Source organism: Pseudophryne corroboree, chromosome 1, assembly GCF_028390025.1.
Source record: "Pseudophryne corroboree isolate aPseCor3 chromosome 1, aPseCor3.hap2, whole genome shotgun sequence".
Lineage (NCBI taxonomy): Eukaryota > Metazoa > Chordata > Amphibia > Anura > Myobatrachidae > Pseudophryne > Pseudophryne corroboree.
In genome coordinates, this window is record NC_086444.1 from 1,119,245,374 (window position 1) to 1,119,257,366 (window position 11,993).

At 47.2% G+C, this 11,993-nt stretch overlaps 1 pseudogene; it reads right to left on the minus strand.

The window, feature by feature from the left end:
• Positions 1–10,872: 10,872 nt before the first annotated feature.
• On the minus strand, positions 10,873–10,991 carry LOC134937907 (5S ribosomal RNA; annotated as a pseudogene).
• Positions 10,992–11,993: the final 1,002 nt, after the last annotated feature.

Sequence of the window (11,993 nt, forward strand, 5' to 3'; positions counted from 1 at the left end):
TACAGGGGGGCATTACTACTGGTGGCTAAACTATAAGGGGGGCATAACTACAGGGGCTAAACTACAATGGGGCAAACTATAGGGGGGCATTACTACTGGTGGCTAAACTACTGGGGTCATAACTGCAGGGGCATTACCACTGGGGGCATAATGACTGGGGGCATTACTACAGGCAACATTACTACTGGGGGCAATACGGGCATTGCATAAGGGACACCACTACTATGGGGTCTATATAAGGGGCACTACCAGTACAGTGGACATTGCATAATGAGCGCTACAACTGTGGGCATTGCATAAGAAGCGCCACCTCACATGCACCGAAGCCGCACGCAAATGTACTTGCCCCTTCCATGGTGCCCCCCCTATCATTTTCTTCTGGATCCGCCCCTGTACACAGACATAAACACATACATACACATATACACACAGTATACACACATTAATTCTCACCAAGTGGGCAGCAACAGAGCAACTCCTCGTTCTATCCTGGAGGGGCGGAGCTTCTATGTGACTGACAGGCTGGGGCTGGGTAGAAGGAAAGGACTGAGGAAAGGGAAGGGGTGGCACCACACTGCCTGCATGTTCCAGATCACTGAATGCAGATACCTGACAGCCAGGAAGCTTCTTCTGACAAGCATCCAAACCCCCTCCCCCTCCCCCCACTTCCCTAACAACACACCGCACTACACTGCACTGGACTCTCTGCACTGCAATCAGTGACATGGAACATGCAGGCAGTGTGGTGGCCACCCCTTCCCTCTCTTCTAGTCATCTCCTCCTACCCCAAGATCCCGGCTTTCAGCTGTGTTACAGGGAGCCGGCGCCTTCAGCTCAAGCTCCACTTGCTCCACCCTCCCTACGCCCCTGCTCCTACGTATCCTGTATTGACATTTGTGCCATCGCTCTCGATGACTATGAGATGGTCATGAGTTCTTATACCCTGGTTTTGCAAAAGTTTAAGAATACTGGAGGCAATAATGTTGACTGCGCCTGATTCAGGAGTCATGTGCCCAATATATTTGCTCCCAGGAAATTGAACATGTGAAATGTGCTCTTCCACCACCATTTTCTTATGCAACTTTGGGCCTGATTCAAAGTTGCAAGCAAAGCCAAAAAGCATACAACTGGGCAAAACCTTACTGTGCTGCAGGTGGGGCAGATGTAACATGTGCAGAGACATTTAGATTTGGGTGGGTTATATTTTTTCTGTGCAGGGTAAATACAGGCTGTTTTTGCATATACTGAATTCCACAAATACTGGCTGTTTTATTTTTACACTGCAATGTAGATTTCAATTTGAACACACGCCACCCAAATCTCACTCTCTCTGCACATGTTATATCATCCCCACCTGCTGTGCAACATGGTTTTGCCCAGTTGTGTGCTTTTTGACATTGCTTGTAACGCTGAATCAGGCCCTTTGTTCCTATCTTTTCCTGCATTAACATTCGATCCTTTCTACATATAAGCCAAGCAATTCAGAACCAATTCATTCCTCTGATTGTGCCCTTGTCTGCTCACGCACCTCTCTCTCTGGATTTTGCAAGGATCAATAACTATAGTTTTGTTTACAGGAATGACCAAACCGACATCTTCCAGCACAGACGTTGCTAGAGCCACTGCAGCAGTGTGCAATATGCCAAATCTGTCAGCAACTTTGGATGTGGATGATAAACTAACCCTCATTTATTTATTTATTTATTATTTATTAGCAGTTTCTTATATAGCGCAGCATATTCCGTTGCGCTTTACAATTAGAACAACAATTATAGAACAAAACTGGGCAAAGACAGACAGACAGAGGTAGGAAGGCCCTGCTCGCAAGCTTACAATCTATAGGGAAATAAGCATTGATACACAAGGATAGATGCTACCTGTTACATAATGGTTCCCCAGGTTGCTAGGTTCTTAATGGGTTGTATATGATATGATCACCCAGCAATGTTGGAAGACAAAATGTGAGTTTATGTGGACTGTACAGAGGGGATGTAACTTGATAGGGAAGCTGTTAAGGTTATGTGTGTGGGTCTGAAATTTGGTAGGCTTGTCTGAAGAGATGAGTTTTCAGAGAACGTTTAAAGGTTTGGAGACTAAAGGAGAGTCTTATTGTGCGTGGGAGTGCATTCCACAAAGTGGGTGAAGCCCGGGTAAAGTCCTGTAATTTTGAGTGGGAACAGGTAATACATGTGGATGAGAGACGCAGATCTTGTGCAGAGCGGAGAGGTCTGGTAGGGAGATATTTTGAGATGAGTGAGGAGATGTATGATAGTGCAGTTTGGTTAATAGCCTTGTATGTAAGTAAAAGTATTTTATATTTGACACGGTAGAAAACCGGTAACCAATGGAGGGACTGACAGAGCGGATCAGCAGATGAAGAACGTCTGGCGAGGAAGATTAGCCTCGCAGCTGCATTTAAAATGGATTGAAGTGGTGATAGCCTATGTTTGGGAAGACCAGTTAGGAGACTATTACAATAATCAATGCGGGAGATGATGAGTGCATGGATTAGAGTTTTTGCAGTGTCTTGTGTAAGATAAGGGCGTATTTTGGATATGTTTTTAAGGTGCATGTAACATGATTTAGAGACAAATTGAATGTGTGGAACAAAGGACAGTTCAGAGTCAAGGGTGACACCTAGGCAACGAGCTTGTGGGGTGGGGTGGATAGTTGCATTGTCAACAGTTATAGAGATATCAGGTTGGTAACTACTCTTAGCTGGTGGGAAAATAATTAATTCGGTTTTGGAAATGTTAAGTTTGAGGTGGCGAGATGACATCCAAGATGAAATGGCAGACAGGCATCCAGTGACACGAGCCAATACTGGTGGTGACAAATCTGGGGAGGATAGGTAGATTTGAGTATCATCAGCGTACAAATGATACTGAAATCCAAAGGAGCTGATTAGTTTACCAAGAGAGGAGGTATAGATTGAGAAAAGCAGAGGACCTAAGACTGAGCCTTGCGGTACTCCAACTGATAGAGGTAGAGAAGAGGAGGTAGAATAAGAGAAGTGAACTCTGAAAGAGCGATTAGATAGGTAGGATGAGAACCAAGAAAGGGCTGTGTCCTGAAGACCTAGGGATTGTAGTGTTTGTATGAGAAGAGAGTGGTCAACAGTGTCAAAAGCAGCAGAGAGATCTAGAAGAATAAGTAGTGTGTAATGGCCTTTTTGATCTAGCAGTGACTAGATCATTCACTACTTTGGTCAGTGCCGTCTCTGTGGAGTGTTGGGCACGAAAGCCTGACTGAAGTGGGTCCAATAAGTTGTGCGAGTTAAGAAAGTGTGTAAGGCGAGTGTAGGCAAGCCTCTCAAGTAGCTTGGAGGGACTGGGTAGCTGAGAAATGGGACGGTAGTTAGAGAGTGTGTTTGGGTCAGAGTTGTGTTTTTTTAGAATGGGAGTAATGACTGCATGTTTAAACAGAGAGGGAAAGATACCAGTAGAGAGAGAGAGATTACAGATTTTAGTTAAGGTTGGGATAAGCACAGGAGACAAAGTTTTACGGACCTGTGAGGGTATAGGATCAAGAGGAGAGGTAGTGGAGTAGGAGGATGAAAAGAGTGTTGATACTTCATCTTCACTTGTGGGATCAAATGAAGAGAAAGTGCCAGAGGGTTCAGGTAGGGAATTGAGCAGGTCACTGGCTGAGTTAGAGCATACCATTTCATCTCGGATTTTATCAATCTTATCCTTGAAGTAGGAAGCAAGTTCTTGTGCACGGATAGTAGCTAGTGGGGTAGGTGAGGGAGGGTAAAGAAGTGATTTAAATGTATTAAAAAGTCGCTTGGGGTTGTTGGCATGATAATAAGAATTTACTCACCGGTAATTCTATTTCTCGTAGTCCGTAGTGGATGCTGGGGACTCCGTAAGGACCATGGGGAATAGCGGGCTCCTCAGGAGACTGGGCACTCTAAAGAAAGATTTAGTACTATCTGGTGTGCACTGGCTCCTCCCTCTATGCCCCTCCTCCAGACCTCAGTTAAGGAAACTGTGCCCGGGAAGAGCTGACATTACAAGGAAAGGATTTTGGAATCCAGGGTAAGACTCATACCAGCCACACCAATCACACTGTACAACTTGTGATAAACTTACCCAGTTAACAGTATGAACAACAACTGAGCATCACTCAACCGATGCTACATAACCATAACCCTTTGTTAAGCAATAACTATATACACGTATTGCAGAAAGTCCGCACTTGGGACGGGCGCCCAGCATCCACTACGGACTACAAGAAATAGAATTACCGGTGAGTAAATTGTTATTTTCTAGAACGTCCTAGTGGATGCTGGGGACTCCGTAAGGACCATGGGGATTATACCAAAGCTCCCAAACGGGCGGGAGAGTGCGGATGACTCTGCAGCACCGAATGGGCAAACACCAGGTCCTCCTCGGCCAGGGTATCAAACTTGTAGAACTTTGCAAATGTGTTTGAACCCGACCAAGTAGCAGCTCGGCAAAGCTGTAATGCCGAGACCCCTCGGGCAGCCGCCCAAGAAGAGCCCACCTTCCTTGTGGAATGGGCTTTCACTGATTTTGGACGCGGCAATCCAGCCGCAGAATGAGCCAGCTGAATCGTGTTACAGATCCAGCGAGCAATGGTTTGCTTTGAAGCAGGAGCACCCAGCTTGTTGGATGCATACAGGATAAACAGCGAGTCAGTTTTCCTGACTCCAGCCGTCCTGGCAACATAGATCTTCAAAGCCCTGACTACATCAAGCAACTTGGAATCCTCCAAGTCACGAGTAGCCGCAGGCACCATAATGGGTTGGTTCAGATGAAAAGATGACACCACCTTTGGCAGAAACTGTGGACGAGTTCGCAATTCTGCCCTATCCATATGGATAACCAGATAGGGGCTTTTACATGACAAAGCCGCCAATTCTGACACACGCCTAGCTGAGGCTAGGGCCAACAGCATGACCACTTTCCACGTGAGATACTTTAGCTCCACTGTCTTAAGTGGCTCAAACCAGTGGGATTTCAGGAAAGCCAAGACCACGTTAAGATCCCAAGGTGCCACTGGTGGCACAAAAGGAGGCTGAATATGCAGCACTCCCTTAACAAACGTCTGAACCTCAGGCAGTGAAGCCAGTTCTTTTTGAAAGAAAATGGATAGGGCCGAAATCTGGACCTTTATGGACCCTAATTTTAGGCCCATAGTCACACCTGACTGTAGGAAGTGCAGGAATCGACCCAGCTGGAATTCCTCTGTAGGGGCCTTCCTGGCCTCACACCAAGCAACATATTTTCGCCATATACGGTGATAATGTTTTGCTGTCACGTCCTTCCTAGCCTTTATCAGCGTAGGAATAACTGCTTCCGGAATGCCCTTTTCTGCTAGGATCCGGCGTTCAACCGCCATGCCGTCAAACGCAGCCGCGGTAAGTCTTGGAACAGACAGGGCCCCTGTTGCAACAGGTCCTGTCTGAGAGGCAGAGGCCATGGGTCCTCTGTGAGCATTTCTTGCAGTTCCGGGTACCAAGTCCTTCTTGGCCAATCCGGAACAATGAGTATTGTTCTCACTCCTCTTTTTCTTACGATTCTCAGTACCCTGGGTATGAGAGGAAGAGGAGGAAACACATAGACTGACTGGAATACCCAGGGTGTCACCAGTGCGTCCACAGCTATCGCCTGAGGGTCCCTTGACCTGGCGCAATACCTCTTTAATTTTTTGTTGAGGCGGGATGCCATCATGTCCACCTGTGGCAGCTCCCATCAATTTACAATCTGCGTGAAGACTTCTTGATGAAGTCCCCACTCTCCCGGGTGGAGATCGTGCCTGCTGAGGAAGTCTGCTTCCCAGTTGTCCACTCCCGGAATGAACACTGCTGACAGTGCTTGCACGTGATTCTCCGCCCAACGAAGAATCCTGGTGGCTTCCGCCATTGCCACCCTGCTTCTTGTGCCGCCCTGGCGGTTTACATGAGCGACTGCCGTGATGTTGTCTGACTGAATCAGCACTGGTTGGTCTCGAAGCAGAGGCTCCGCTTGACTCAGGGCGTTGTATATGGCCCGTAGCTCCAGGATATTTATGTGCAGACAAGTCTCCTGACTTGACCACAACCCTTGGAAGTTTCTTCCTTGAGTGACTGCCCCCCACCCTCGGAGGCTTGCATCCGTGGTCACCAGGACCCAGTCCTGTATGCCGAATCTGCGGCCCTCGAGGAGGTGAGCACCTTGTAGCCACCACAGAAGAGACACCCTGGCCCTGGGGGACAGGGTGATCATCCGATGCATCTGAAGATGCGATCCGGACCACTTGTCCAGCAGATCCCACTGAAAGATCCTCGCATGGAACCTGCCGAAGGGAATGGCTTCGTATGACGCCACCATCTTTCCCAGGACTTGTGTGCAGCGATGCACCGACACCTGTTTTGGCTTTAGGAGATCTCTGACCAGAGTCACGAGCTCCTGAGCCTTCTCCTCCGGGAGAAACACCTTCTTCTGGTCTGTGTCCAGAATCATGCCCAGGAAGGGCAGGCGCGTCGCAGGAATCAGCTGCGACTTTGGAATGTTCAGAATCCAGCCGTGCTGACGCAACACTTCCTGAGAGTGTGCTACGCTGATCAACAACTGCTCCCTGGACCTCGCCTTTATGAGGAGATCGTCCAAGTATGGGATAATTGTAACCCCTTGCTTCCGAAGGAGCACCATCATTTCCACCATCACCTTGGTAAAAACTCTCGGTGCCGTGGACAGGCCAAACGGCAACGTCTGGAATAGGTAATGACAGTCCCGTACCACAAACCTGAGGTACTCCTGATGAGGCGGATAAATGGGGACATGCAAGTAAGCATCCTTGATGTCCAGAGACACCATAAAATCCTCTTCCTCTAGGCTTGCAATGACCGCTCTGAGCGATTCCATTTTGAACTTGAATTTCTTCAGATAAATGTTCAGGGATTTTAAATTTAAAATGGGTCTGACCGAACCGTCCGGTTTCGGTACCACAAACATAGTGGAATAGTAGCCCCTTCCCCGTTGAAGGGGGGGAACCTCTACCACCACCTGCTGGAGGAAAAGTTTGTGAATTGCCGCCAACACTATCTCCCTTTCCATGGGGGAAGTTGGTAAGGCCGATTTTAGGTAACGGTGAGGGGGCATCACCTCGAATTCCAGCTTGTATCCCTGAGACACAAATTGTATAGCCCAAGGATCCACCTGTGAGCGAACCCACTGGTGGCTGAAATGTCGGAGACGCGCCCCCACGGCTCCTGGCTCCGCCTGTGGAGCCCCAGCGTCATGCGGTGGATTTAGTGGAAGCCGGGGAAGACTTTTGTTCCTGGGAACTAGCTGCATGGTGCAGCTTTTTTCCTCTACCCCTGCCTCTGGCAAGAAAGGACGCACCTCTGACCTTCTTGCTCCTCTGAGAACGAAAGGACTGCATTTGATAATACGGTGCTTTCTTAGGTTGTGGAGGGACATAAGGCAAGAAATTTGACTTCCCAGCCGTAGCTGTGGAAACTAGGTCCGAGAGACCGTCCCCAAACAATTCCTCACCCTTATAAGGTAAAACCTCCATGTGTTTTTTAGAGTCGGTATCCCCTGTCCATTGCCGAGTCCATAAGACCCTTCTGGCAGAAATGGACATTGCGTTAACTCTAGAGCCCAGCAGGCAAATGTCCCTCTGGGCATCCCGCATATATAGGACCGCGTCCTTGATATGTGCCAGGGTCAGTAGAACAGTGTCCCTGTCCAGGGTATCTATCTCCTCAGACAGAGTATCCGTCCATGCAGCTACCGCACTACACATCCAGGCCGAAGCAATTGCTGGCCTCAGCAGTGTGCCAGAATGTGTATAAACAGACTTCAGGATAGCTTCCTGCTTTCTATCCGCAGGATCCTTTAGGGCGGCCGTATCCGGAGACGGCAGGGCCACCTTCTTAGACAAGCGTGTCAACGCCTTGTCTACCCTAGGGGAGGATTCCCAGCGTAACCTGTCCGTTGGCGGGAAAGGATACGCCATAAGTAATCTCTTGGAAACTATCACCTTCCTGTCAGGGGAATCCCACGCTTTTTCACATAATTCATTTAATTCATGTGAAGGGGGAAAAGTCACTTCATGCTTTTTCTCCCCATACATATAAATCCTCTTGTCAGGGACAGGATTTTCCTCAGAAATGTGTAATACATCCTTCATTGCTACAATCATGTAGCGGATGGCTTTAGTCATTTTAGGCTGCAACTTTGCCTCATCGTCATCGACACTGGAGTCAGATTCCGTGTCGACATCTGTGTCAACTATCTGGGATAGTGTGCGCTTTGAGACCCTGACGGCCTCTGCGCTGTAGGATTAGGCATGGGTTGAGACCCTGACTGTCCCACGGTTACAGTTTTATCCAATCTGTTATGCAAGGAGTTTACATTATCATTTAACACCTTCCACATATCCATCCAATCAGGTGTCGGCACCGTTGGCGGCGACACCACACTTAGCTGCACTTGTTCTGCCTCCACGTATCCTTCCTCATCAAACATGTCGACACAGGCGTACCGATACACAGCACACACACAGGGAATGCTCTGACTGAGGACAGGACACCACAAAGGCTTTTGGGGAGACAGAGAGAGAGTTTGCCAGCACACACCCCAGCGCTATATAACCCAGGAATTACAGTGTACCTTAGTGTTTACCCTGTAGCTGCTGTTAATATATCTCTGCGCCTAAATTTATGTGCCCCCCCCTCTCTTTTTTACCCTCTAATGCACCTGTATACTGCAGGGGAGAGCCTGGGGAGCGTCCTTCCAGCGGAGCTGTGAAGAGAAAATGGCGCTGGTGTGCTGAGGAAGAAGGCCCCGCCCCATCAGCGGCGGGCTTCTGTCCCGCTTTAATGTGTAAAAAATGGCGGGGGCTCGGGCATATATACAGTCCCAGACTGTATATATGTCTCTTTTTGACAAAAAGGTACTTAATTGCTGCCCAGGGCGCAGGGGGGGGGGGGGGGGGCAGCGCAGGGGGCAGCGCCCCCCCCCCCTGCGCCCTGCACCCTACAGTGACCGGAGTGTGCGGTGTGATGTGGGAGCAATGGCGCACAGCTGCAGTGCTGTGCGCTACCTTAAGTGAAGACAGGAGTCTTCAGCCGCCGATTTCGATGTCTTCATGCTTCTGCTGCTTCTGTTCTTCTGGCTCTGCGAGGGGGATGGCGGCGCGGCTCCGGGAACGGACGATCAAGGTTAGGTACGTGTGTTCGATCCCTCTGGAGCTAATGGTGTCCAGTAGCCTAAGAAGCGCTACCTAGCTGCCGTGAGTAGGTTTGCTTCTCTCCCCTCAGTCCCTCGTAGCAGAGAGTCTGTTGCCAGCAGAAGCTCTCTGAAAATAAAAAATAAACCTGACAAAATACTTTCTTTCTAGCAAGCTCAGGACAGCCCACTAGGAGCACCCAGCTCTGGCCGGGCACAGATTCTAACTGAGGTCTGGAGGAGGGGCATAGAGGGAGGAGCCAGTGCACACCAGATAGTACTAAATCTTTCTTTAGAGTGCCCAGTCTCCTGCGGAGCCCGCTATTCCCCATGGTCCTTACGGAGTCCCCAGCATCCACTAGGACGTTAGAGAAAAGAGATTTGGTTAGCCTTAGGTAATCTAAGGTAATCTGACTGTTCAATATTAATCCTTCTGGATCTCTCGGCAGCATTTGATACCGTGGACCATGGGCTTCTGATTGAGCGACTGATACATTTCTTTGGTCTGGATGGCACAGTCCTAAACTGGTTCAAATCATTTCTCACAGGCAGGTCACAGTGAGTATTATCTGGATTATACTCATCACCACCAGTGCCATTGCCATGTAGTGTCCCACAAGGTTCTATACTATCCCCCATGCTTTTTGCAGTATACATGCTCCCGTTGGGCGAAATAATCAGGCGCCATGGCCTGATCTACCACTGCTATGCAGATGATACACAACTGTACTTGTCCTTTGCTCCGGGCACTGATAACCCAATAGCAACCCTAAATGGCTGTCTAGCTGAACTACAGGAGTGGATGAGCGCCAGTTGGCTGTGACTGAACCCGGATAAAACAGAGGTCCTTTTGACACGACCGCAACATCAAAGAACAAGACTGCAGCATAGCCAACCAACTGGACTTACACTCGGGGATTCAGAATTACAGACCAGTGATCGTGTGCGGAATCTTGGCGTTGTCCTGGATGGTGGCTTGACACTTAAACATCAGATATCAGCCACAATCAAATCCTCATTCTTTCACCTGAGGAACATAGGAGAAGGTCAATTTGGTGCCGCACAGGACCTTTCTAAAGAATTTTTCTTTGTAATGGGCTCTTATAAAATTTGTCCCTTGTGAACCAACAGTACATATACATAAGAAATGCCTGTATCGGTCTTTAAGGAGTTACTGTTGTTGGTGGTGCACCCAGAGTCAATAGTACGTATCAAAGTTACAAAGGAGAAAGAGAGACTCTGTGTTGGGGCACGCTTGAAAAACTAAAACTTAACTTTTAATTATAGTATGATAAAATTCTGGTACACAATTCAACACACATATAGTATATAATATTTAAGGAGAAAGTCAAATGATTCTCACTTGCGAAGTAATAATTTTGGAGTGGCAGTTCTCCAAGTAATATTACTATTTAAGGTGACAGTGACACCTGAGATGAAAATATTAAGAATTTAATTTCAGCATAACAGAAAATTCTTCCAATGCCAATTGTAATGGTATATCCTGGTAACGATTAATCTGCTATTTCTAAATTTTCTGATCAATAATTGCAATATGCAAAAGAGCTCTAGATGAGTGTATGATCAGAAAGAGAGATTCAATGAGAAGAAGGGAATATAGATATGAAAATGGTAACAGTCAAAGGTTGCTCCAACACCTCTGCTTTTCACATGAATACAGAGATATTTATTACTGCACCTAATATTCCCTGGAAGTCTCCCATCCAGGTACTAATCAGGCTATTCACTGCTTAGCTTCCAAGATCAGGCGAGATTGGGCGTAGCCAGTGAGATGTGGCAGTAATATCACATAGATTGTGAATGAGAGAGTGTATGGTTATTGGCATATACCAGATAGAGTACTTCTGCTGTCCATTATTGCGCACAGTTTCCCTGTTACTTTTAGCATTGCAGGGGAGTTATATAACTGGCGTCAGGATGAGAGAGTACTGAAAAAGGAAGATAAAGGAAACGTATAGGTTCAGAGCCCGTCTTCTGCTGTCCACTGTCATATAACTTAATATAGCGGACAATGGATGAGAGAGGTGGGTTATCTGGGCCTAGTGAGTAATGGTGTGAAATTACACAGATATCTTAAGGTTTTTATTATGATAGTGCATAATTCAATTACATATTCTTGATCCTAATAGTGGTGGGCAAAGGGATTAATATTTCCGCTATTGGCGATGCCCCTAGAGTACTACAGAAGAAGGCCGAAGCCAGCTGTTAAGGATATCCCAAAACACACGTAATAGTATAAATTATATCTCACTAATTAGGGTATAAGAATGGGAGAGAAAAAGAGACATCAAAGAGCGTTGAATGTCTTAATACTGTAAATAATGGATAGCAGATTAAACAAAAATTAAACAATTAATGACAAAACATTTTTTTGTCAAATATACGATACCAGGAGGTGAGTGGGCTGAAAAAAAATGAAAAAACTAACGTCAGTGGCGCGCCACTTTTTTAACCATCATCAGGGCAATCCCAAAGAACTCAAAGCCTTTGGTCTGGAAAGAATTAACTTAGGAATACGCGGAGGAGATTTGATGCAAGAATTGCTCAAACATGAATCCGAATGGACCTTCAAACTCAACTGTCTTGCGCCAAAAGGCATGAACGAACACATAAATTATGGAGTTTTTATTTGATGTTCCAAAAAGACACCTATACTAATGGTCTCCCAACCTCACTTTTTCCCCTCCCTTTTCTTCATCTGTCCCCATCCAATCAACCTCTCTATCCAACAATTCCACTTATTCTCTCACATTTACACCAACCCACATTCATACCCATAAGGCACTC